The sequence below is a fragment of the Hyla sarda genome, chromosome 4, assembly GCF_029499605.1.
Source record: "Hyla sarda isolate aHylSar1 chromosome 4, aHylSar1.hap1, whole genome shotgun sequence".
Taxonomy (NCBI): Eukaryota; Metazoa; Chordata; class Amphibia; order Anura; family Hylidae; genus Hyla; species Hyla sarda.
The window spans coordinates 393,337,671-393,362,670 of NC_079192.1; the positions used below are offsets into that span (position 1 = coordinate 393,337,671).

The following is a 25,000-nucleotide window of genomic DNA, read 5'->3' on the forward strand; positions in this document are numbered from 1 at the left end:
TGTTATAAGCCTGCTGCACTATTATAAGCCAACCATTATAAGGTGTACTGTTCCTTTAAAAAAAAAAAAGTACATAGGACATAGGTAGTACATACGCCATAGGTCAGTGGTCCTCAACCTGCGGACCTCCAGATGTTGCAAAACTACAACTCCCAGCATGCCCGGACAGCCAACGGCTGTCCTGGCATGCTGGGAGTTGTAGTTTTGCAACATCTGGAGGTCCGCAGGTTGAAGCCACTGCCATAGGTAGTAGACACTGTGGCCACCAAGTACATAGGTAGCCACCGTGTCTAGTGAAGCATTAGGTTGCACCCATTGAAATTAATGGGTATCCAGTGGGCAATTAGTAGCTATTGCCTGTTGCTGAACTACAACTCCCATCATGCCCTGACAGCAGAAATCCTTGCTTTTGCATAGGATGGTGATCCCCATCCTGTGGCCCTTTAGCTATTGCAAAACTACTACTCCCATCATAATTCTTTTATTTATATAGCATATTCCACAGCGCAGTACAGAGCTTGTCATGGCCCAAATTGGTCCCTGTCCCCATTGGGACTCACAATTTAATTTCCAAATTCATCTATCAGGATGTTTTGGAGCGTGGGAGGAAACAATATATGGGGAGAACGTACAAACTCCTTGCAGATGTTGTCCTTGGTGGCATTTGAACCTAGTGCTACAAGGCAATGGTGCTAACCACCGAGCCATCGTGCTGTGGCAAAACTACAACTCCCATCCTGCCCTAACCTGTACCGCTTCAGCAAAACTATCATGCCCCAACCTGGGGACCCCCAACTGTTGCAATACTACAACTCCCATCATATCATGTTGCAAAACTACAACTGACATCATGTCCCAACCTGGGGACCTCCAGCGGTTGAAAAACTACAACTTCCATCATGTCATGTTGTTGTAAAACTACAACTCCTATCATGCCCTAACTTGGACCTCTTCAGCTTTAGTAAAACAACAACTCCCATGATGTCATGCTGTAGCGAAACAACAACTCCCATCATGTCATACTTTTGCAAAACTACAACTGACATCATGCACTAACCTGGACCTCTCCAGCTGTTGCAAAACTACAACCCCTATCATGCCCTGCTGTTACACAATTACAACTACTCCCATCATGCCCCAACCTGAGGACTTCAACTCCCATCATGTCATGCTGTTGCAAAAATACAACTCCCATCATGCCCTTCTGTTGCAAAACTACAATCTCCATCATACAGCGCTGTTGCACAACTACAACTCCTATCGTGCCCCAACCTGGAAACCTCCAGCTGTTGCAAAACTGCATCATGTCATGTTGTTGCAGTTACTCCAGTCATGCCCTGCTGTTGCAAAACTACAACTCCCATCATGCCCTGCTGTTACACAATTACAAATACTCCCATCATGCCCCAACTTGAGGACTTCAACTCCCATCATGTCATGTTGTTACAAAACTACAACTCCCATCATGCCTTGCTGTTGCACAACTACAACTCCTATCGTGCCTCAACCTGGAAATCTCCAGCTGTCGCAAAACGGCATCATGTCACGTTGTTGCACAAACTCCAGTCATGCCCTGCTGTTGCCAAACTACAACTCCCATCATACCCAAACCTGGGGCCTCTTGGCTGTCCCCAAAAACTACAACTCCCATCATGCCACGCTGTCTGGATACTAAAACTCCTGTCGCGCCGAGCGGTTGCAAAACTACAACTTCCATCATGCCCCAACCTCCAGCTGTTGCAAAAACTACACCTCCCATCATGCCCTGCCCTACACCTTCCAAGATGGGAGGTGTAGTTTTTGCAACAGCTGGAGAGCCACAAGACCTATTAGGACACCCACAGAAGCAATCAAATTAATAAAAACAATCAACATCCTATATCACAAGCATAAATTCCAATAAATCCAAATGCACAAAAATCCCAACGTTCGCCATCAAAATATATATCAAAATATTAAAGTGGAATAAAACTTTTTTTTAAAAAGCGAATAATATTCTACATCGTGCACGGAAAAAATTCCCAAAAACAACAGTAAAAAACAAAAAACAACAATATCCGTTGTTTTTTATTTATTTTATTTTTTATCTCCCTCCCTTACCTTTGCGAGGAAAAGTTTGCAGCTGGAAGGAAGTCACTGGCTGCTTTGCAAAGAAGCAAAGAAAAAAAGGCAGGGGCTGCTTAGATCCCAGCTCTATTGAATTAAACTCAGCAGACTTTCCCTGAGCCCCGCCCCCTTCCAAGCCTAAAAAAAAAAAGAAAAAAAAAAGTCAAGCAGCTAGATGAATCCTTATTCCTTATGTTTACCATTGGCAGCCAGTAAAAGCCATTGTCCTCCTCAGCATATTCTAATAGGCGGCCAATGGCGTCGCTCCTAGGCGAAAAAAAAAATTTGGGTTTCGCCTCGGCGAGAGAAAAAATGCTTGTCATTCCCTAAGCATGCTCAGAGACAGGACTCATCAGAAAAACCCAAATTTACGCAGCCTGCCAATTCCAGTAACATATCCTTTTTTGGTTATGCTTTCCCTCTGTAAGAAAAAAAAAAATCCTTTCGGATCAGAAGAAAGCGTAAAGCGTAATCTCCCTTTTTAAGCACAACATAAAATTTTTTTATTAAATAAATAAATAAATAATAAAAATATGTAAAAAAAATAAAATAAAACAATAAAAATAATACATTTCGATCGTCTCGTGGAACGTTGGGACTTGAGAAAAATCGGCCGCAACAAGAAGAGATAAATAAAGAAAGAAAAAAAATAATAAAAGAAAAAAATTTGAGATGTAGCAGTGCCGGAGTTTGTTGTCATGCGTAGAGTTAAATGACAAAGTCTATGAAGGAAAAAGAGAAAATGGAGGAAAAGGGGGGGGGGGGAGCGGAGGGGGGGGGGGTTAATTTGTTTTAAATTAAAAACACATGTTCGCTGGGAAATATAAAAAAAAAAAAAAAAAAAAAAAAAAAAGAAACGGCTTGAAGGATTCTGGAACAGTTGAATGAGACACTTTGAAAGACATGTCTGCCCGGAAGCGCGGCGCTGTGATGTTGTAGTGTTGGCTGCCGGCCCGATAGGTGTGTGTTTTAAGAAGCACTGTCCTACTACTGTAGGTTCCAATGTAAATATATATATATATATATATATATCACAATGCCTCCAGCTGTTGCAAAACTACAACTCCCAGCATGCCGGGACAGCCTTCGGCTGTCCCGGCATGCTGGGAGTTGTAGTTTTGCCACCCTGGTTGGGAAACGCTGATCTGTCAGATGTGAGGGACTTGCATGACGGGAGTTTACACGATCTGGGGAGGCCCGGGATGAAGCTTAATCCTCTTATTGAGTGGATGTGTACGACTGGATAATGTAGGAAGAGGCGTTTGCTATTGTTATGGCATGGCGATGAATAATTTGGCGCTAAAGGGGCTTAAAAACAGTTGCTTTAAAGGAAAAAAAAAAAAGGGAAGCATCTCTTGCCCTGGAGGACTTAGCAAGCCTGTGTGCAACCCATTGTTTGGAATAAGAATGCAGTGTAATGCTTCATTTCACCTGTAGGGGTGCTGTAGAAACACTTGCTGCCTTGTTCAACCCAGGGATCGATAGCTGATCACTGGGGGTTTCGGGACATCAGCTTATACCCAGGGAACCCTTCTAAGGGTACGTTCAGACGAGCAGATTTTCCGCGGATCCTCCGCTGAAGGACCTCTATATGCTGCCTTTACATGTGCCTTCTTGGAACGGCAATACGTCACTACAATCGGACACACTGCGATGTGCGAGTCGCCGCGCGCATGCGCAGTATACTCACACATCGCAGCAGCTCTCGGCCTGACTCACTGACTCGCGATGTGAGCGAGTACACCGCGCATGCGCGGCGACTTGCACTCCGCTTCAGTGTGTCTGCACGTAGTGGCGTATTGCCGCTCCCAGCAGGCACATGTAAAGGCAGCATACAGAGGTCCTTCAGCGGCGGATCCGCAGCGTAAAATACGCTGTAAATCCGCTCGTCTGAACGTACCCTTAGGCTGAGTTCACATGAAGGTCGAGTTTCATTTATTGGACGTGTCTTTCTCAATGTGTGCTGCCGATGGCGCACGCGCTGGGTGAGCATGCTCATTCTTTCCCCGTATAAGCATTTTCATGGCTTTCCATTGACACTGATAGATTGGTTCACCAATGCAAAGGGCTACCCTTCCCTCAGAATTTTTTGCGGTATGTTTTGCAGTGTACCCTTGTTCCTGCTCTGGACAGTTCCTGAACAGAACTGTATCAGCAGAGAGCACCGTGGACAGAAGGAAAGGAAATTCAAAAAGAAAAGAACTTCCTGTGGAGCTTACAGCAGCTGATAAGTACTGGAAGGATTAAGAATTTTTAATAGAAGTAATTTACAAATCTGTTTAACTTTCTGGCACCAGTTGATTTAAAAATAAATGTTTTCCAGTGGAGTAAGGGGTAATCCACTGGAAAACCTTTTTTTTCTAAAAAAAAAAAAAAAAAAAAAAGAATGGAAGAACCACTGGTGTCAAAAAGTTAACCAGATTTGTAAATTTACTTCTATTTAAAATCGTAATCCTTCCAGTACTTATCAGCTGTTATATGCTCCACAGGAAGTTCTTTTCTTTTTGAATTTCCTTTCTGTCTGACCACAGTGCTCTCTGCTGACACTTCTGTCCATTTTAGGAACTGTCCAGAGTAGAAGCAAATCCCCATAGCAAACCTCCCCTGCTCTGGACAGTTCCTAAAATGGACAGAGGTGTCAGCAGAGAGCACTGTGGTCAGACAGAAAGGAAATTCAAAAAGAGAAGAACTTCCTGTGGAGCATATAACAGCTGATAAGTACTGGAAGGATTAAGATTTTTTTTTATAGAAGTAATGTACAAATCTGTTTAACTTTCTTGCAATAGTTGTTTAAAAAAAAAAAAAGTTTTCCACTGGAGTACCCCTTTAAAGCGGCTATCCACCATAAGGTGATTTTAGTACTTACCTGCCAGACAGTAATGGACATGCTTAGGAAGGATTTGTGCTTGTCTTGGGGCTTAATGGCTATGTTGTGAGATTAAAATAAAACTGAGGCTATTTTCTGTTGGAGTTCGTTCCTTCAAACTACAAGTCCCATGGTTCCTTGTTTGTAAGTGTTAGGTCACTTTTCTCCCTCCCACACCACCCATTGAAACCCACCTGTGAGCCCTTCCATTCAATAGACCAGTGTTTTCTGACCAGGGTGCCTCCAGCTGTTGCCAAACTACAATTCTTGCAGAATGATCTCCCTCCCACCCAGCGGTAGCTCCACCCATTAAAACCCCTCTGAACACCTGACTAGTGATGTAATGTCTCGGGCTGCACTGCAACCTGGGAAAACCTGAGACGAGTCATTTTGTATGCTATTAAAAATAAACATCGGGGCAAAAATCACAGAGAAATTGGGAGACCACCGTGAAACACAGGTACAGACACTTTATAATGAACTACACTAAAAAATCCTGGAATAGGATTAACCCCTTAAGGGGTTAAGCCTCATTAAAAACTTGACTAAAATTTAAATATTACATTTTTATTCCATTATTTTTCTTTTTACAAAATTGAAGATAAGGCTCAAAACATAGTGTGTGAACATAGCCTTATGAGGGGAAAACCTGGTCCACAGACATATCTTAGCACAGTGTCTCCCAACCAGGATGCCTCCAGCTGTTGCAAAACTACAACTCCCAGCATGCCCGGACAGCCAACGGCTGTCTGGGCATGCTGGGAGTTGTAGTTTTACAACAGCTGGAGGCACCCTGGTTGGGAGACACTGTCTTAGCAGATGTTTGCCCAGGGGCTGCATACAGGCAAGGCATAGATCCATCAGGATGGACAGTTCCTGCATGGCCCTTTGGTTTTCGCCAAAAGATAAGCGGCGCCAGAGATGTTATTCCTCTTAAAATAAAACTCTGACCTAAATATAAATATAAACGTGACAATCCTAAGAAGTGCTGGCACAGCTGCCGACCTATCTATGCCAATTGGTGTTTATATTATGTTAATTACCGATCATTTAAATGACTGTATAATAAAACAATGGAATGTTCTAATCCCTGGAATTGGAATCTACCATTACTGTATAATTGTTCTAATAGGTCGTGTGAATTCTTTCTCTATATCAAGCTCTCTGCTTGCTGGAAGATAATTGGAACTCTCTTGTATACAGGCCTAATACTTCCCTAGTGAAGAAAGAATATCCAGCACATGACTAAGGGTCCTGGAAGGTCCGAAACCCGTCGGAGTTAATGTTCTAGTATATTGTATTCCATGAGATGACCTGTCTAATGCAACGTTGCCCAACCACTATGCCTCCAGTTGTTGCAAAAATACAACTCCAAGCATGCCCGGATAGCCAAAGGCTGGGAGTTGTAGTTCTGCAACAACTGGAGGCGCACTGATTGAGAAACACTGACAGAAGATCAATTTCGTGAAGTTTCTGGCAGCGGCTAATGTTGCCTCTCCACATTCAGAATACAAGAAAGTGTGGCCAGGCCGAATGTTTATGGGTCTGGGGTGAATAGAAGAGATAGCTGAACGTTTATCCAAGTGTTTGGGCTTCTTAAAGGGAAACTCTGGGAAACTAAACCCATATCTCATCTCAAGAACCTACTAAATTATCTAAATATCATTCATTAGCTATATAGAGCAGTTTCCCCTCTTTGGTTGTCACTTACATGCATGAAGTGAGGCAATGACATCATCCAGCCATCCACTCTGTTTTTCTCCAACAATCCCTCTCTGAAAGCAGCCCCCACCCTCCTGAGAGACACAGACCATGTGGTTTCTGCACTGATGAGTCATTCTCCCTTTAGTGCTGAGAACTGGGAGGCATGTGTTGTTTCAGCCAATCACACACTGAACTTCTCTCTGCTGCTCATAGCAGGAGGTGGGGGCTGCTCTCAGAGAGGGAGCTGGCTTGCAGAGCTGCAGTGATTGCTTGGAGATGTAGGCAAGGGGAGGGAAGGATGGCAAAGAATGGCAAGCAGCCAGAGAAGACCACAGGGGCCACAGAAGCCATGCATATCAGGCAGGGTGATTTACAGAGAACATATCCAGGTAGTGTGGTGGCTTTGGATATCTATCTATCTATATATATATATACTCCCCTTTAAGGCTCTGTTCAGACTGCTGCCAAGGTTTTGCTCCATAAGCACCCAGGGACCTAATAAGCTTATCATATGGTCAGTTTGATCGTAATCTCCCACCCATGGCCTGCCAGCTGTTGCAAAACCACAACTCCCAGCATGCTCAGGCAGTCGTTGGCTGTCCAGACAATGCTGGACATTGTAGTTTTGCAACAGCTGTAGGCACCCTGCTTTTCCAGCTGTTGCCAAACTACAGCTCCCAGCATTCCTGGACAGCCAAAACAACAACTCCTAGCATGCCTGGACAGCCTTTGGCTGACCAGGCATGCTAGGAGTTGTTGTTTTGGTTGTCCAGGTATGCTGGGAGTTGTAGTTTATCAACAGCTGGTTGCAAAACTACAACTCCCAGTATGCCTATACAGACAAAGGCTGTCCTCGTAAGCTGGGAGTTGTAGTTTCTAAAACGCTGGAGAACCACAGGTTGGGGATCACATCATAGACCAGTGCTTCCCAACTAGAGTTCCTCCAACTGTAATAAAACTACAACTCCCAGCATTGCTTTGTGACATTAGACAAGAAGGTTTCCATTCACTGACAGCAAGTAGAGGTCTTATAAGGAGTGACAAATTGAAACATAAAGTATGTTAGAAAATTGCAGAACTGATCACTATACAGCAAATAACTTTAAACTGGAAATGCCTCATAAGACTTCACGAGACTAAAGAATTTTGCGTCCAGTTTCTCCCTAGCAAAGTGGGACGTAATAAATCGCGAATTGTGGTGACAACGGATAACACCGCCAATGTGTTGTATACAGCTGGGATGTTGATAGTACTATCACTGGATGAGCTAAACCAAATGAAAAAATGTCACTTATGAATTTATCAAAAAGTATTTTTTAATTAATACAAAAAATATAAAAAAAATGTAAAAAAAGAAAAGATTATGCAACCAATCGTACAATCTTCTCTGAGTAGCCCTGGTCTTTCTACCTCTACCTCATATCAACTCCTCATATCCTGATCCCATATCCTGACCTCACGTCCCGACCTCACGTCCCGACCTCACGTCCCGTCCTCACGTCCCGACCTCACGTCCCATCCTCACGTCCCGTCCTCACGTCCCGACCTCACGTCCCGACCTCACGTCCCGACCTCACGTCCCGACCTCACGTCCCGACCTCACGTCCCGTCCTCACGTCCCGTCCTCACGTCCCGTCCTCCTATTCCGTCCTCATATTCCGTCCTCATATCATACATACATACTTACTGTACATATATACATACATACACATGTTGAGGTCACAATATGATGCCACCTAAATTACTTAGGGGGGGGCGCTGTGCCATTTTTCCTTGCTTTGTGTTTTTGGACGCATATTAAGGGAACAGATATAGTAGAACATCAGAGAGGAGTCAGAGCTCAGTATAAGGACTGAGCTAATAACAGGACTCCCAGCTTGATGTCGTAGCGGGGTGTGATGAGGGCAGATGTTGTTTCCCTGGGGGCGGATGGTATTAACCCCTTGTATTCGTGACGCCAGGGTGTGATTTAGACTATAACCACCTGAAGGTATACAGCTGGATCCTTGGCTAGGCACGCGGGAAATAATGACTCCGACTCCAAGTTACGGATAACGGTAACTTTACTGAGGGTAGACAGTTGGTAAAGTCTATGCAATTCAGCCAGGGCCCAAGGAGGTGACCAGTGACTCAGAGACCTTGCAGGCTCGCTGGGACTTGTAGTAGGACTGGGTATTTTAGTGCAGGCCCCGTTGACTAGACAGAAGACTTGACTGATGACTGACAATTATTGCAGGTTTAGCATACTTGCACTTGACTGGGCTTGAGGCCTCCAATGTTCTGGACACAGACACTAGGACTCGACTTCACTGCCCTGGACCTCAGCAACAAGAGAGAGAACTAGTTCCACCCAGGGCTTATATGGGGAGACTAGCAAGGAGTCCATAGGTCACTGATACCTCCTGGGTAACAATCACTAACACGACCCTGCGATCTAACATCTTATCCCTTATCGTTTTGATAGGGGATAAGATGTTTTGCATCAGAGCACCCCTTTAATGGAAGCCAATTACAAAAGTTGTTTATTTGGCATAAGGAATCAATGTTTAATGACAGTGCCCATTTAAGCAAACAAGGTAGAATTGTGGATGGGAAGAGCAAAGAAGCATCACACCCTTCTACTCTGGTTGGCTTTACCAAAGCATTTTGAGGCCTGCAATAGGGTCCATGTATATTCAGCTTCATCAAATTGAAGCAATATTTCCATGAATCTTCAAGACCTCATCTGGAGCCATGGTTTTCTTAGGTAGCGAAGAACATCTGAAGATAAGGCAGCGCCGCACCTGGAATCTTTATACCCTGGAATCCTCTCTAGATTGATAAATGGACATACAGGAAACCCTTGTGACTTAATATCTGGAGAGCTTCTTTTATGTCTAACGCAAGGAAATCACACACATTTTTACAGTCGGTTTAGTGCCATAACAAACAATTTAAGACATTCCTTAAAATCTCTCTGGGATTACTGCTTCGAAAAAGAAAACAGCCATCAAAATGTTGTTCAATTCTGCTGGTGTTTGAAGAAAGCTTTTAAGAAAAGTTGTGTTACGATAAAAAAGAACAAAATGTAATTCACTGTTTGATAAGAACCCAACAGCCTAATTTATATGGAATGGAAATTATTTTTGGGAAATTGTAGGATTGGGGGTCCTATACTAAACAAACCTGTAAATGGTCGCTGGAGTTTTAAGAAACTTAAAGTTGAAATAGTACAAGTGAATATAAGAAACTTTGTGATACATCTCATCAGGCTCTTCCCTCCACCCCCCAAACTTTCATTAAAAGGGGTACTCCGGTGAGAAACAATTTTTTTTAATCAAGTGGTGCCAGAACGCCCCATCAATGCTAGTCTATGGGAAGGGGACATTACGGCTGCCACGCCCCCTCCCATAGACTTGCATGGGGGGGGCATGGCCGTGACGTCATGAGCTCCCTCCCTGCATCGCCAGTCATCCAGCACAGAGCAAAGCTTGCTCCATGCACCAGATGTCTGGGGTGCCACAGTCGAGATCGCGGATAAGATGTCTAGGGGTGGAGTACCCCTTTAAAAGCACCAGATATATTTCAAATTCAGTCATTCTGCTGCAAAAAGATGTAACATGCCTTCACAGAGCAACTATATTGTAGTAGATTTGCACAAGAATTTTACCTAAAGGATCAGATTACATGCTGCCCATACTAGGAGTGGACCAAAACCAGTTTGTTCCATTTCTGGTCTGGCTTTTGCCAGGGCCACCTGTCTCTTAGTTCTGCACTTGCTAGGCATACATTCCCCTAGGCCACAAATCCAATCCAGCCACTTTCCTTTATGACCATCTCTAGAAATGTAGGATCTTTTAGGCAATACGGGTCCGCATACTGCTGGGGGAGTTAAAACCGGGCGTTCCCGTATGTAGCCCGTATGTAATGTATTTCAATGAGCCGACCGGAGTGAAACGCTGACTCCGGTTGGCTAATTTTTGCCCCGTACACGGTTTTCTCACCGGACCTAAAACCGTGTCTACCACGGTTTTAGGTCCGGTGGGAAAACCACATATGGGGCAGAAATGAGCCGACCGGAGTCAGCGTTCCACTCCGGTCGGCTCAATGAAATACATTACATACGGGCCGCATACGGCAGGGATACAGAAGCGCCTGGTTTTAGCTACCCCCTCCCAGCATATGCGGTCCCGTAAGCATGAGATCCCACTAAAATGTATCCCACTCATGAGAAGAAGTCACAGCCGAGCCCTCCATTAAAGGGGTATTCCGGGAATTATTTTTATTTGATTATGCTACAGGGCCTGTAAAATAATTGTAGTTCATAATATAGTGTCTATACCTGTGTTTGATGGCTGGTCTCGCAATTCTTATGTGATCTTTGCATAAAAAAAATCAGTGTCGTTTATGGTTTTCCCAGGTTGCAGTGTGGTCTGAGACTTTACATCATTAGTCAGGTGTTGAAAGAGAGTTTCATGACCGACTGGGGGACAGGGAGAGAGCCCTAAATACACTCTCCCTGCCTACTTGCCCAGTCCCTACCTGCGCTATAGTGCAGTGGCGTAAAAACAAATACATATATAGTCGGTCACAGGCCAGAAACAGAAAAACTACCAGACAACCAGATATACCAGACAGGATATAAATACTAACAGGGCAGAATATAAACAGTATAGAAAAAATGTTGCCCGGACCTTCCAAGGTAGTGTAATCAATTGTATAAAGAATATGGATTACTGGGTTGTACTCCAATGATAATTCAAAATAATTATTTTGTTATGTATTTGTATTTTATTTTCATTTGTATTTTATTTTTATTTATTTGTATTATTTTTTTTATTTTTTTTTCCAGATTTTTATTATTTTTTCTGATTTTTATTATTTTTTCTGATTTGAATTATCATTGGAGTACGACCCAGTAATCCATATTCTTTATACAATTGATTACACTACCTTGGAAGGTCCGGGCAACATTTGTTCTATACATATTTTCTAGTTCTTGCAACTGTGGTATAGTTGCATGCCCAGTTGACCTCGGTCAGTGTTATTTATTAATTGTGAGCTGCACTTACACTTTTTCTTTTTTCTTCAGAATATAAACAGGCAAACTGATCAGGAACATAGGACACTGTTCACAAACAGATACAAGTACAATGAACAAAGACCAGATCAACCAAACAGGACATAAATATAGAACAGTGTGCACACTGAACACAGATAACCAACAAACAGACTAGGTCCAGAACACAAGACTGGGAAATGGATGAGTCAACATAGACTCCTGGACAAACAGGAATAAAAACTCAATCCTCCAGAAAACATGGGAATTTCTTGATACTAGAACTCAATCTCCCAGAGTCCACCAAGGAGCACGGAGATATCATGTACTAAAACTCAATTCCCCAGAGTCCCATAAAAAGGTCACACGGATGTCTTTTTTTTACTAAAACTCAGAACAAGGATACAAAAAGACTCAGTGTGAACAGCGACATAGTAGAACGGAAATACAATCCTAAAAAACAACTAATGAAACACAGACTAAAATCTACTAAACAAAATTATTTAACCATGGCTAAAAATTCAGATAAAATATCACAAGATAAATACAAGGTGCATGTTCAAGCAGACTTTGTCAGAATATTGCACAAATAGACATCATAGCAGAGTATATTGCACAAGCAGACAAAGTGTATTGCACTGATAACCAGCAGCCAGAATGCAGGAGATCTCTGGTTAAAATTGCACACCAGAGTTCTCATTTGTTCAGAGCATTAACTATTCCCTGTCCAGTGAGAATAGCAAACTGCTCTGAAGATACTAGTGTATGAATACACACTTAAACAGAAAAATAAAAAAAAATAAACAGACATTACAGGGAGCCTATCTGTGTTTCAATGGGAGGAGCGACTGCAGGGTGAGAGGGAGATCATTCTCCACAAGACTGCAGGGAATTGTCCCAGGTGTGCTTCAATGGGTGGGGTGGCTGATGTGTGGAAGGGAGAAAAGTGATCTCACACTAACAAACAAGGGATCCTGGAACTTGTAGATGGAGGTAGGGAACTCAAATAGGAAATAGTCATTTTACAAAAAGAAGGCAGCAGCATTATGGTGGAGCCATTTAGCCCCAAGATAAACACAGATCCTTCCTAAGCATGTCCATTACTGTCTGGCAGGTAAGTACTAAAGTTACCCTAAGGTGGATAACCTATTTAAAGGAGTTCTCCACCCCTAGACATCTTATCCCCTATCCAAAGGATAGGGGATAAGACATCTGACCATGGGGGTCCCGTGCTGGGAACCACCCATGATCTTCCTGCTGCACCCGACATTTGTTTAGAGTGCCGGACACGCCCCTCCAATAGACTTGCATTGAGGGGGCGTGGCCTCGCCGTCACAAGCCTCTGCCCTGCATCGCCAGTCATCCAGCACGGAGCGGAGTTCGCTCCCTGCAGCCAAGATCGTGGTAGTCACCAGCGTCAGGACCTCCATGATCAGACATCTTATCCCCTATCCTTTAAATGAGGGATAAGATGTCTAGGGGCGGAGTACCCCTTTAATTTCTTTATGACTTTTTAAAGAACAAGGAACTGTCCATCAATGATGAATGGTAAAAAAAAAAAAAAAAAAACTTGTACTAGTTCACAGCCAGTGAGGCTACACCTGACAAGAGAAAATTATTGAGTGAGAACAAGTTCTGAATATCATTTGTGACTGCAATGCTTTCCAGCTGGGTCTTGGCCGGCCAAATGATACATCTGAGCCCCCTCGACGTGCCAAAACACTTGCTGATCTGTAGGAAAATTAATGGATTGATTGCAGGTTAATTAAGGAAATCCTAGAAATCTGGCGAACAACGACCCTAGGAGGATAGAACTGGATGAGCCCTAAGATGAGTGAATAGAAAAAGATTATCTCCTTGCTCCCTGCTCCGTCTAGAATAGGTTCCTCTTTGGCAGAAAATTTCCACGCCTCAAGTTATTATAGTGTTGGGAATTTGTTGACGTTGTGTAGGTGAAATCCAGACAGTGATTCAAGGATATCCATTATTTGTTCAGGTCATCTCTGGGGTGGCCGTCGGATACATTTAATGATTAACAAATGGAAAATTCTAAATGGAAAAAAAAGTCTCAAAAGTCTACAATAATAGAGTATAGACAAAGAATCATAACCTGACAAGAAATTGACATGTTGCCGTCAAAAGTGTCCAAAAACATGGTTACGCTAATGTTCTACAGAACATATTTAGTAAGGTTTTTGGAAATCCCAATGCAAATTAACCCCCCCATACACATGTGGTTGAATTTGCCAATATGTATGGGTTCTCCCAACTCTACCAAGAAATGACACTGAGGAAAAGCAGGATCGGACAGGTCAACTTTTATCAATCCATCCTTTTTGTTTTTCTTGAAGGTATATGGCCGCATCTTTCTCTTCTACCCGCTGACATGCACACTTAGCCAATCCATGAAATCAGTAGATGTTGTATGAATTAGCATTTGACATGCCAACAGGAGGATGGGTGCCTTAGGAGTGTCAGGAGATCCAAAAACACCAAAGAAGTTTCTAGTTATTGCCATATAGGGATTCACCTTGTAAGAACTTTTACACAGTAAGAACACTTTGACCCACCAAATCAACTTCCCAGGGATTTCTTGCTCAAGATCCCCTCTTTTGGTTGAGGTGGGTTAATGGGGTCACCACAAGTAAATAAGGCTGTTTTAGCCGGGTGATACTCATGTTTCCTTCAGGTACAGTATAACGTGGCCAAGTATGGCTAACGTCAATATTACTCTTCGATGGCAGGATCATAGTAAGCCACTTGTATATCTATGCTTGGCTCATCAGGCCTTGGGCATCTGCCTTACAATGGGTTCCTGAAGGCCAGACAGCCTTGGCATCTATTTAAAGGGGTACTCCGTCCCTAGACATCTCATCCCCTATCCAAACGATAGGGGATAAGATGTCTGATTTCGGGGGTCCTGCCGCTGGGGACCCCTGCGATCTCGGCTGCGGCACCCCAGACATCCGGTGCTCGGAGCGAACCGATCAGATATCTTATCCCGATACGATATCTAGGGGTGGAGTACCCCTTTTAGTTTGCCTGGTGCTGACATCAGCCCCGGACTTAAAGGGGTACTCCGCTGGAAACTATATTTTTTTAAATCAACTGGTCCCAGAAAGTTAAACAAATTTGTAAATTACTTCTATTAAATCTAATAATATTTTAATATCTTAATCCTTCCAGTACTTATCAGCTGCTAAATGCTCCAGAGGAAGTTCTTTTCTTTGTGAATTTCTTTTCTGTCTGACCACAGTGCTCTCTGCTGACACCTCTGTCCATTTTAGGAACTGTCCAGAGTAGGAGCATATCCCCATAGCAAACCTATCCTGCTCTGGACAGTTCCTGACATGGACAGAGGTGTCAGCAGAGAGCACTGTGGTCTGACAGAAAAATAACTTCCTGTGGAGCATAAAGCAGCTGATAAGTACTGGAAGGATTAATATTTTTAATAGAAGTAATTTACAAATCTGTTTTTTTGGCACCAGTTGATAAAAAAATTTTTTTCCCAGTGGAGTACTCCTTTAAGCATTTTTTTTTTTTGGGGGGGGGGGGGGGGCAGGCTGCATTAGATGTGGTGTGGCACCTACAGTAACTCCAGCCTCATAACCACTGTCTTAGAAAGCCAAAACAAACAACTTTTTCTTAAAAGTGGCAAACTCTTGGAATGGAAAACTTTGGGATTTGGGAGAAAGGATCTCCAGTCAAAATTGAGTTTTTAGTTTTTGGCTAAAGACTGACATTTAATATTCTAGGGTTGGCGGATGGGAATGCTGAGTTGGCCATATTTTGGGTTCAATAGTCCTCATGACTGATTGGTTCGTTCGTCATCTTCGAGACGGGCCAACATGCTGTCAATCTACTGACCAGTGTCTACAAACTCCTAAATGATACATATTGGAGGTATGGTTAGGTGGAGTCCAAAAACACATTGTACTTCAAAACAGTCTCAACCTCAAAGTGTTGGAACGTTTATAACCGATTATATGAAAATGTGGTTTTGTCCTGCGATGGAGGAAACAGACTTCAATCCTAAAATGACGAGAGATGATGTCATAGCGAGGCGTCTGCCAATGAATTAACTTGGCCAAATCCAGTGATTTTCTCTGTAGTTACTTTCTTGTTTTGTCTGCAAATTCCACCTCTTCTCTTTCCTCCTAATTGTTCTTAGTAAAAATATTTTTTGATGATCATTACTGTGGTAAAAAATAAAAGGGAAGAATTAATTCTGATAAACTGATGTATTCTGCCTTTAGATAAAAAAAAATAAGAAAAAAGTTATTTTGCAACAGGAGTTCCATCACAGATCCTAAAAACGAGAGTGGGCAGAGCCATCAAAATCCAGACTTTTTGACTGGGCGGACAACTATGGATTCAGAAGTGTTGCTACATATGATCAAATTGTAGGGGGAGGACCCACGCCCCCTCCCATAGACTTGCGTTGAGTGGGTGTGGCCGTGACATCACGAGCCTCCTCCCCGCACCGCAAGTCATCCAGCACGGAGCGAAGTTTGCTCCACGCACCGGATGTCTGGGGTGCCGCAGCCAAGTTTGCAAGGGTCCCCAGCGGTGGGACCCCCGCAATCAGACATCTTATCCCCTTTGGATAGGGGATAAGATGTGTCACGATGCCGGCTGGCAGGTAGTGGATCCTCTGTGCCGGAGAGGGATTGGCGTGGACCGTGCTAGTGGACCGGTTCTAAGCCACTACTGGTTTTCACCAGAGCCCGCCGCAAAGCGGGATGGTCTTGCTGCGGCGGTAGTGACCAGGTCGTATCCACTAGCAACGGCTCACCTCTCTGGCTGCTGAAGATAGGCGCGGTACAAGGGAGTAGGCAGAAGCAAGGTCGGACGTAGCAGAAGGTCGGGGCAGGCAGCAAGGATCGTAGTCAGGGGCAACGGCAGAAGGTCTGGAACACAGGCTAGGAACACACAAGGAACGCTTTCACTGGCACAATGGCAACAAGATCCGGCAAGGGAGTGCAGGGGAAGTGAGGTGATATAGGGAAGTGCACAGGTGAACACACTAATTGGAACCACTGCGCCAATCAGCGGCGCAGTGGCCCTTTAAATCGCAGAGACCCGGCGCGCGCGCGCCCTAGGGAGCGGGGCCGCGCGCGCCGGGACAGAACAGACGGAGAGCGAGTCAGGTAGGGGAGCCGGGGTGCGCATCGCGAGCGGGCGCTACCCGCATCGCGAATCGCATCCCGGCTGGCAGCGGAATCGCAGCGCCCCGGGTCAGAGGACGTGACCGGAGCGCTGCAGCGGGGGGAGTGAAGCGAGCGCTCCGGGGAGGAGCGGGGACCCGGAGCGCTCGGCGTAACAGTACCCCCCCCCCTTGGGTCTCCCCCTCTTCTTAGAGCCTGAGAACCTGAGGAGCAGACTTTTGTCTAGGATGTTGTCCTCAGGTTCCCAGGATCTCTCTTCAGGACCACAACCCTCCCAGTCCACTAAAAAAAAATTTTTCCCTCTGACCTTTTTGGCAGCTAAGATTTCTTTGACCGAGAAGATGTCCGAGGAGCCGGAAACAGGAGTGGGAGGAACAGATTTGGGAGAAAAACGGTTGAGGATGAGTGGTTTGAGAAGAGAGACGTGAAAGGCATTAGGGATACGAAGAGAAGGAGGAAGAAGAAGTTTATAAGAGACAGGGTTAATTTGACACAAAATTTTGAAAGGACCAAGATAGCGTGGTCCCAACTTGTAGCTAGGGACACGGAAGCGGACATATTTAGCGGAGAGCCATACCTTGTCTCCAGGGGAAAAAACGGGAGGGGCTCTTCTTTTCTTATCCGCGAACTTCTTCATGAAGCCTGTAAGAGAGAATTTTGGGTCTCTCTCCATATGATGGAAAGGTCACGAGAAATTTCATCCACAGCGGGCAGACCAGAGGGCAAGGGAGTAGGGAGGGGGGGAAGAGGGTGACGGCCGTACACCACGAAAAATGGGGATTTGGAGGAAGACTCAGAGACCCTGAAGTTATACGAGAATTCGGCCCATGGGAGGAGATCTGCCCAGTCATCCTGGCGGGAGGAAACAAAATGTCGCAAATAATCACCCAAGATCTGGTTAATTCTTTCTACTTGTCCATTGGACTGGGGATGATATGCAGAAGAAAAATTTAATTTAATCTTGAGTTGTTTACAGAGAGCCCTCCAGAATTTAGACACGAATTGGACGCCTCTATCCGAGACAATCTGCGTAGGCAACCCGTGAAGACGAAAAATGTGTACAAAAAATTGTTTAGCCAACTGAGGCGCAGAAGGAAGACCAGGAAGAGGGATGAAATGTGCCATTTTGGAGAATCGATCAACGACCACCCAAATAACAGTGTTGCCACGGGAAGGGGGTAAATCAGTAATAAAATCCATACCAATCAGAGACCAAGGCTGTTCGGGGACAGGCAGAGGATGAAGAAAACCAGCGGGCTTCTGGCGAGGAGTCTTATCCCGGGCACAGATAGTGCAGGCTCGCACAAAGTCCACAACATCCGTCTCCAGAGTCGGCCACCAATAGAAGCGGGAGATGAGTTGCACAGATTTCTTGATACCCGCATGACCTGCGAGATGGGAGGAGTGACCCCATTTGAGGATTCCGAGGCGTTGGCGAGGAGAAACAAAGGTCTTTCCTGGAGGAGTCTGCCTGATGGAGGCAGGAGAAGTGGAGATCAGGCAGTCAGGTGGAATGATGTGTTGCGGAGAGAGTTCAACTTCTGAGGCATCCGAGGAACGAGAGAGAGCATCGGCCCTAATGTTCTTATCGGCAGGACGAAAGTGAATCTCAAAATTAAATCGGGCAAAGAACAGAGACCACCGGGCCTGGCGAGGATTCAGCCGTTGGGCAGACTGGAGGTAGGAGAGGTTCTTGTGGTCGGTGTAGATAATAACAGGAGAACTTGATCCCTCCAACAGATGCCTCCATTCCTCAAGTGCTAATTTAATGGCTAGAAGCTCTCGATCCCCGATGGAGTAGTTCCTCTCCGCTGGAGAGAAGGTCCTAGAGAAAAAACCACAAGTGACAGCATGCCCGGAAGAATTTTTTTGTAGAAGAACAGCTCCAGCTCCCACTGAGGAGGCATCAACCTCCAATAGGAAGGGTTTGGAAGGGTCAGGTCTGGAGAGGACGGGAGCCGAAGAAAAGGCAGACTTGAGTCGTTTAAAGGCGTCTTCTGCTTGAGGAGGCCAGGACTTGGGATCAGCATTTTTTTTGGTTAAAGCCACGATAGGAGCCACAATGGTAGAAAAATGTGGAATAAATTGCCTGTAATAATTGGCGAACCCCAAAAAGCGTTGGATAGCACGGAGTCCGGAGGGGCGTGGCCAATCTAAGACGGCAGAAAGTTTGTCTGGATCCATCTGTAGTCCCTGGCCAGAGACCAAATATCCTAGAAAAGGAAGAGATTGGCATTCAAACAGACATTTCTCAATTTTGGCATAGAGTTGGTTGTCACGAAGTCTCTGAAGAACCATACGGACATGCTGGCGGTGTTCTTCTAGATTGGCAGAAAAAATTAGGATATCGTCCAGATATACAACAACACAAGAGTATAACAGATCACGAAAAATTTCATTGACAAAGTCTTGGAAGACGGCAGGGGCGTTGCACAGGCCAAAGGGCATGACCAGATACTCAAAGTGTCCATCTCTGGTGTTAAATGCCGTTTTCCACTCGTCCCCCTCTCTGATGCGGATGAGGTTATAGGCGCCTCTTAAGTCCAATTTAGTAAAGATGTGGGCACCTTGGAGGCGATCAAAGAGTTCAGAGATGAGGGGTAAGGGGTAGCGGTTCTTAACCGTGATTTTATTAAGACCGCGGTAGTCAATGCAAGGACGTAGGGAGCCATCTTTTTTGGACACAAAGAAAAATCCGGCTCCGGCAGGAGAGGAGGATTTACGGATAAAGCCCTTTTTAAGATTCTCCTGGACGTATTCGGACATGGCAAGAGTCTCTGGGGCAGAGAGAGGATAAATTCTGCCCCGGGGTGGAGTAGTGCCCGGGAGGAGGTCGATAGGGCAATCATAAGGCCTGTGAGGAGGTAGAGTCTCAGCTTGTTTTTTGCAGAAAACATCCGCGAAGTCCATATAGGCCTTAGGGAGACCGGTTACTGGAGGAACCACAGAGTTACGGCAAGGGTTACTGGGAACCGGTTTTAGACAGTTCTTGGAACAAGAGGACCCCCAACTCTTGATCTCCCCAGTGGACCAATCCAGGGTTGGGGAATGAAGTTGAAGCCAGGGAAGTCCAAGGAGAATTTCCGAGGTGCAATTGGGGAGGACCAAAAGTTCAATCCTCTCATGATGAGATCCGATGCTCATAAGAAGGGGCTCCGTGCGGAAACGTATGGTACAGTCCAATCTTTCATTATTTACACAATTGATGTAGAGGGGTCTGGCGAGACTGGTCACGGGGATGTTGAACCTGTTGACGAGAGAGGCCAAAATAAAATTTCCTGCAGATCCAGAGTCCAAGAAGGCCACTGTAGAGAAGGAGAAGGCAGAGGCAGACATCCGCACAGGCACAGTAAGACGTGGAGAAGCAGAGTAGACATCAAGGACTGTCTCACCTTTGTGCGGAGTCAGCGTACGTCTTTCCAGGCGGGGAGGACGGATAGGACAATCCCTCAGGAAGTGTTCGGTACTAGCACAGTACAGGCAGAGGTTCTCCATACGGCGTCGTGTCCTCTCTTGAGGTGTCAGGCGAGACCGGTCGACCTGCATAGCCTCCACGGCGGGAGGCACAGGAACAGATTGCAGGGGACCAGAGGAGAGAGGAGCCGAGGAGAAGAAACGCCTCGTGCGAACAGAGTCCATATCTTGGCGGAGTTCCTGACGCCTTTCGGAAAAACGCATGTCAATGCGAGTGGCTAGGTGAATAAGTTCATGTAGATTAGCAGGAATTTCTCGTGCGGCCAGAACATCTTTAATGTTGCTGGATAGGCCTTTTTTGAAGGTCGCGCAGAGGGCCTCATTATTCCAGGACAATTCTGAAGCAAGAGTACGGAATTGTACGGCATACTCGCCAACGGAAGAATTACCCTGGACCAGGTTCAACAGGGCAGTCTCAGCAGAAGAGGCTCGGGCAGGTTCCTCAAAGACACTTCGGATTTCTGAGAAGAAGGAGTGTACAGAGGCAGTGACGGGGTCATTGCGGTCCCAGAGCGGTGTGGCCCATGACAGGGCTTTTCCGGACAGAAGGCTGACTACGAAAGCCACCTTAGACCTTTCAGTGGGAAACAGGTCCGACATCATCTCCAGATGCAGGGAACATTGGGAAAGAAAGCCACGGCAAAACTTAGAGTCCCCATCAAATTTATCCGGCAAGGATAAGCGTATCCCAGGAGCGGCCACTCGCTGCGGAGGAGGTGCAGGAGCTGGCGGAGGAGATGACTGCTGAAGCTGTGGTAGTAACTGTTGTAGCATAACGGTCAGTTGAGACAGCTGTTGGCCTTGTTGCGCTATCTGTTGTGACTGCTGGGCGACCACCGTGGTGAGGTCAGCGACAACTGGCAGAGGAACTTCAGCGGGATCCATGGCCGGATCTACTGTCACGATGCCGGCTGGCAGGTAGTGGATCCTCTGTGCCGGAGAGGGATTGGCGTGGACCGTGCTAGTGGACCGGTTCTAAGCCACTACTGGTTTTCACCAGAGCCCGCCGCAAAGCGGGATGGTCTTGCTGCGGCGGTAGTGACCAGGTCGTATCCACTAGCAACGGCTCACCTCTCTGGCTGCTGAAGATAGGCGCGGTACAAGGGAGTAGGCAGAAGCAAGGTCGGACGTAGCAGAAGGTCGGGGCAGGCAGCAAGGATCGTAGTCAGGGGCAACGGCAGAAGGTCTGGAACACAGGCTAGGAACACACAAGGAACGCTTTCACTGGCACAATGGCAACAAGATCCGGCAAGGGAGTGCAGGGGAAGTGAGGTGATATAGGGAAGTGCACAGGTGAACACACTAATTGGAACCACTGCGCCAATCAGCGGCGCAGTGGCCCTTTAAATCGCAGAGACCCGGCGCGCGCGCGCCCTAGGGAGCGGGGCCGCGCGCGCCGGGACAGAACAGACGGAGAGCGAGTCAGGTAGGGGAGCCGGGGTGCGCATCGCGAGCGGGCGCTACCCGCATCGCGAATCGCATCCCGGCTGGCAGCGGAATCGCAGCGCCCCGGGTCAGAGGACGTGACCGGAGCGCTGCAGCGGGGGGAGTGAAGCGAGCGCTCCGGGGAGGAGCGGGGACCCGGAGCGCTCGGCGTAACAAGATGTCTAGGGACGGAGTACCCCTTTAATCTGGACCTGCTGATACAACCTAGTTTTTTTTTTTTTGTATTTTGCTTTAAAGAGCCAAAGAATGTGCTCAATCACCCAAGTTTAAAAAAAAAAAAGTGTGACCCCCCCCCCCCAAAGAAACCATAACCTTCACCTCTGGGCCAAAAGGCATGTGAGAGGTTCTGGGTTTCCCCCTTTGGCCGAAGCTACTAGGAAGACCACACAATGCTCCTAGCATCCACCTAGGCATTAGTCCAAGTGTCATCCAAAGAGCTGTCACAACTAGTTTTTATCTAAGAGCCTAGGAATGTGCTCTCGGATCACCAAAAGTGCAAGAAAAAGTGCAAACGTGTTACACTAAAAAAATGTGCACAAAGGATGCTGTCTATCGCAAGCCCTTCTCCAACAGGAGAGAGGCCCCCCCAACAAACCTTACCCTTCTCCTCTGGGCCAAAAGGTAACTGCAAGGTTCCAGGTTCAATGTCCCTTTTTGCCGAAGCTACTAAGGGACCACAAATGCTCCCAGGATCCCCCTTGGCGTTAGCCAAGGTATCTGCCCACAGAGCCGATAACGGTCGGTACCCTGCCCATGCAGGAGTACCCGGGGTTTTTGCAGGGAGGTGCGGAATCTAATGACCACACACACCTCCCCTAGACCACAAGGAGGGACACCCAGAAGGGCTACCGCATTCTAACAATCCTGTGGACACACAACATGCAAAAAGTGATACAGTGAACAAAAAAGAAATAAATAAGTGAATGTATGCAGATATACTGCCCGGATCTATAAAAAATTCTCTGATCCTAACCAGAAGACCGGGAATCAAGAGGCGAGTGCCACAAGGTAAAGAGTTAATGGTGCCAATACTCCCACTGAGTTTCGGCACCTCGGGGTCCCCACTCCCCATGAGGCTCTAGACCCTCCCAGCCTCATGGCAAGACCCGGAGGGAAACAGGTCACATCGGGGCAGCCGTCGAGCTGATTCCTCAGAACCAGCCCCGGAACGCCCTGGTACTCCTGCCCCCTACCATGCAGCACCCATCCCCACTCCGGTGCTGTGTGGACCACCGGCATGAAACTGATAAAAACAGACACGACACTTGATCTTAGCCAAAAGGCCGAGAAGCGATTACAACTAGTATTAGAGCCAGACCATTTTTCCTATATACATACACATATTTTGGGCTTTGGTTTAGGGCTTGGGGACCCACCGATCTTGGTAACCAGTAGGGTTAAGGTGTGGTAACAAAACTGGCTCTGTAAATAATCCTGGGCCATTAGAAATATAAATATGTTATTTTCAAACAACCACCTTCTTCAGAAGTAAACACTCCTTCTAGATCTGATTTCTGTATGTCAGATTGTTACTCTTTGAGTAGACCACTCTTCTAGAAGAAAACTTTTCAATGCAATTTTGGGTGTTCCTCTCAACTGAGATATTTTAGGATTGAGGCTAAAGTTGGCCATACAAATTAGAGACATGTCAGCCAAACCCAACGATTTTGTTAGGACCAGCTGACCATTTTGGGGGAGATTTATCAAAACCAGTGCAGAGGAAAAGTTGCCCAGTTGCCCATAGCAACCAATCAGATTGCTTCTTTCATTTTGTAGAGGCCTTGTTAAAAATGAAAGAAGCAAGCGGATTGGTTGCTATGGGCAACTTTTCCTCTGGACAGGTTTTGATAAATCTCCCCCGTAATGTCTATGGGGGCCTTCCGACTCTCACCAGACAGAAGGTGTGGATTTCATCATCGCAATCCTACTGTTCACTGAGAGATAAGCCAGAGGTGTCTGGCAGCAGCTTTCTCCCTTCTCTCTTATGGGGGGATAGAGAGAGAAATAGATGACAACTGAATGAGCAATCGACAGGTATCTTATGTGTCTGGCCAGCTGAAGGTTTAAAGGGGTAATCCCCTGTAAAAAAAAATTTAAATCAACTGGTGCCAGAAAGTTAAACAGATTTGTAAATTACTTTTAAAATCTTGATCCTTCCAGTACTTATCAGCTGCTGTATGTTCTAGAGGAAGTTCTTTTCTTTTTGTATTTCCTTTCAGTCTGACCACAGTGCTCTCTGCTGACACCTCGGTCCATTTTAGGAACTGTCCGGAGCAGGATAGGTTTGCTATGCAGATTTTCTCCTACTCTGGACAGTTCCTAAAATGGACAGAGGTGTCAGCAGAGAGCACTGTGGTCAGACAGAAAGGAAATTCAAAAAGAAAAGAACTTCCTCTGGAACATACAGCAGCTGACAAGTACTGGAAGGATTAAGATTTTTAAATAGAAATAATTTACAACCTTTCTGGCACCAGTTCATTTAAAAAAGAATGTTTTCCAGTGGAGTACCCCTTTAAGTTTAGATGTGGTGAAACCCAAATTTGCATTAAAAACCATCTTCCAGATGAATCCTCATCTTAAAGGAGTACTCTAGTGCAGAGTATTCCTGCTCCGTCCTGCCCGGGCTGCAAAATAAATGAAAATAAACCATCTCTCACCTCCCTGGGTTCCTGCGGAGCGCCACTACAGTTGATCGGTACTCCGGTCCATCTTCTTCATACATCCGTGTGAACGAAGCGTCACATGGCGCTCAGCCTATCGCCGGCTTCTGCGATGTTCTGCCTCGGCCCATAATAGGCTGAGCGCCATGTGACGCTTCGTTCACATGGAAGTATGAAGAAGATGGACCGGAGGACCGATCAGCTGTAGTGGCGCTCCGCGGGAAACCAGGGAGGTGAGAGATGGTTTATTTTCATTTATTTTGCAGCCCGGACAGGACGGAGCAGGAATAGTCTGCACCAGAGTACTCCTTTAAAGAAAATAGCCAGTATGCTCAATGTATTGAATCACTAAAACTTTGGTCTCCTAGATGGAGTCTTCTCCTAGAAATGGTTCTCAGAGTGAAACAACTCTAAAAGACCACCTCTTGAAGAGGACCACCCTTAAAGGGGTACTCAAGTAAAATTTAGATTAAAGGGACCCTCCACTGCTAGACATTTTATCCCCTAGCCAAAGGATAGGGGATAAGATGTCTGATCG

The 25,000-nt window shown here is 45.9% G+C and overlaps 1 protein-coding gene and 1 pseudogene across 1 annotated transcript in view; both read right to left on the bottom strand.

Moving 5' to 3' along the window:
• The window catches only part of CALD1 (caldesmon 1), a 189,771-nt gene extending 187,550 nt beyond the window's left edge, over positions 1-2,221 (bottom strand). The window contains exon 1 of the mRNA XM_056517189.1: positions 2,101-2,221. The gene's annotated coding sequence lies outside the window, so the exon portion shown is untranslated. The remainder of the gene's footprint in view (positions 1-2,100) is intronic.
• A 20,775-nt stretch (positions 2,222-22,996) lies between these two features.
• Positions 22,997-23,097, bottom strand: LOC130267983 (U2 spliceosomal RNA; annotated as a pseudogene).
• Between the last annotated feature and the right edge of the window lie 1,903 nt (positions 23,098-25,000).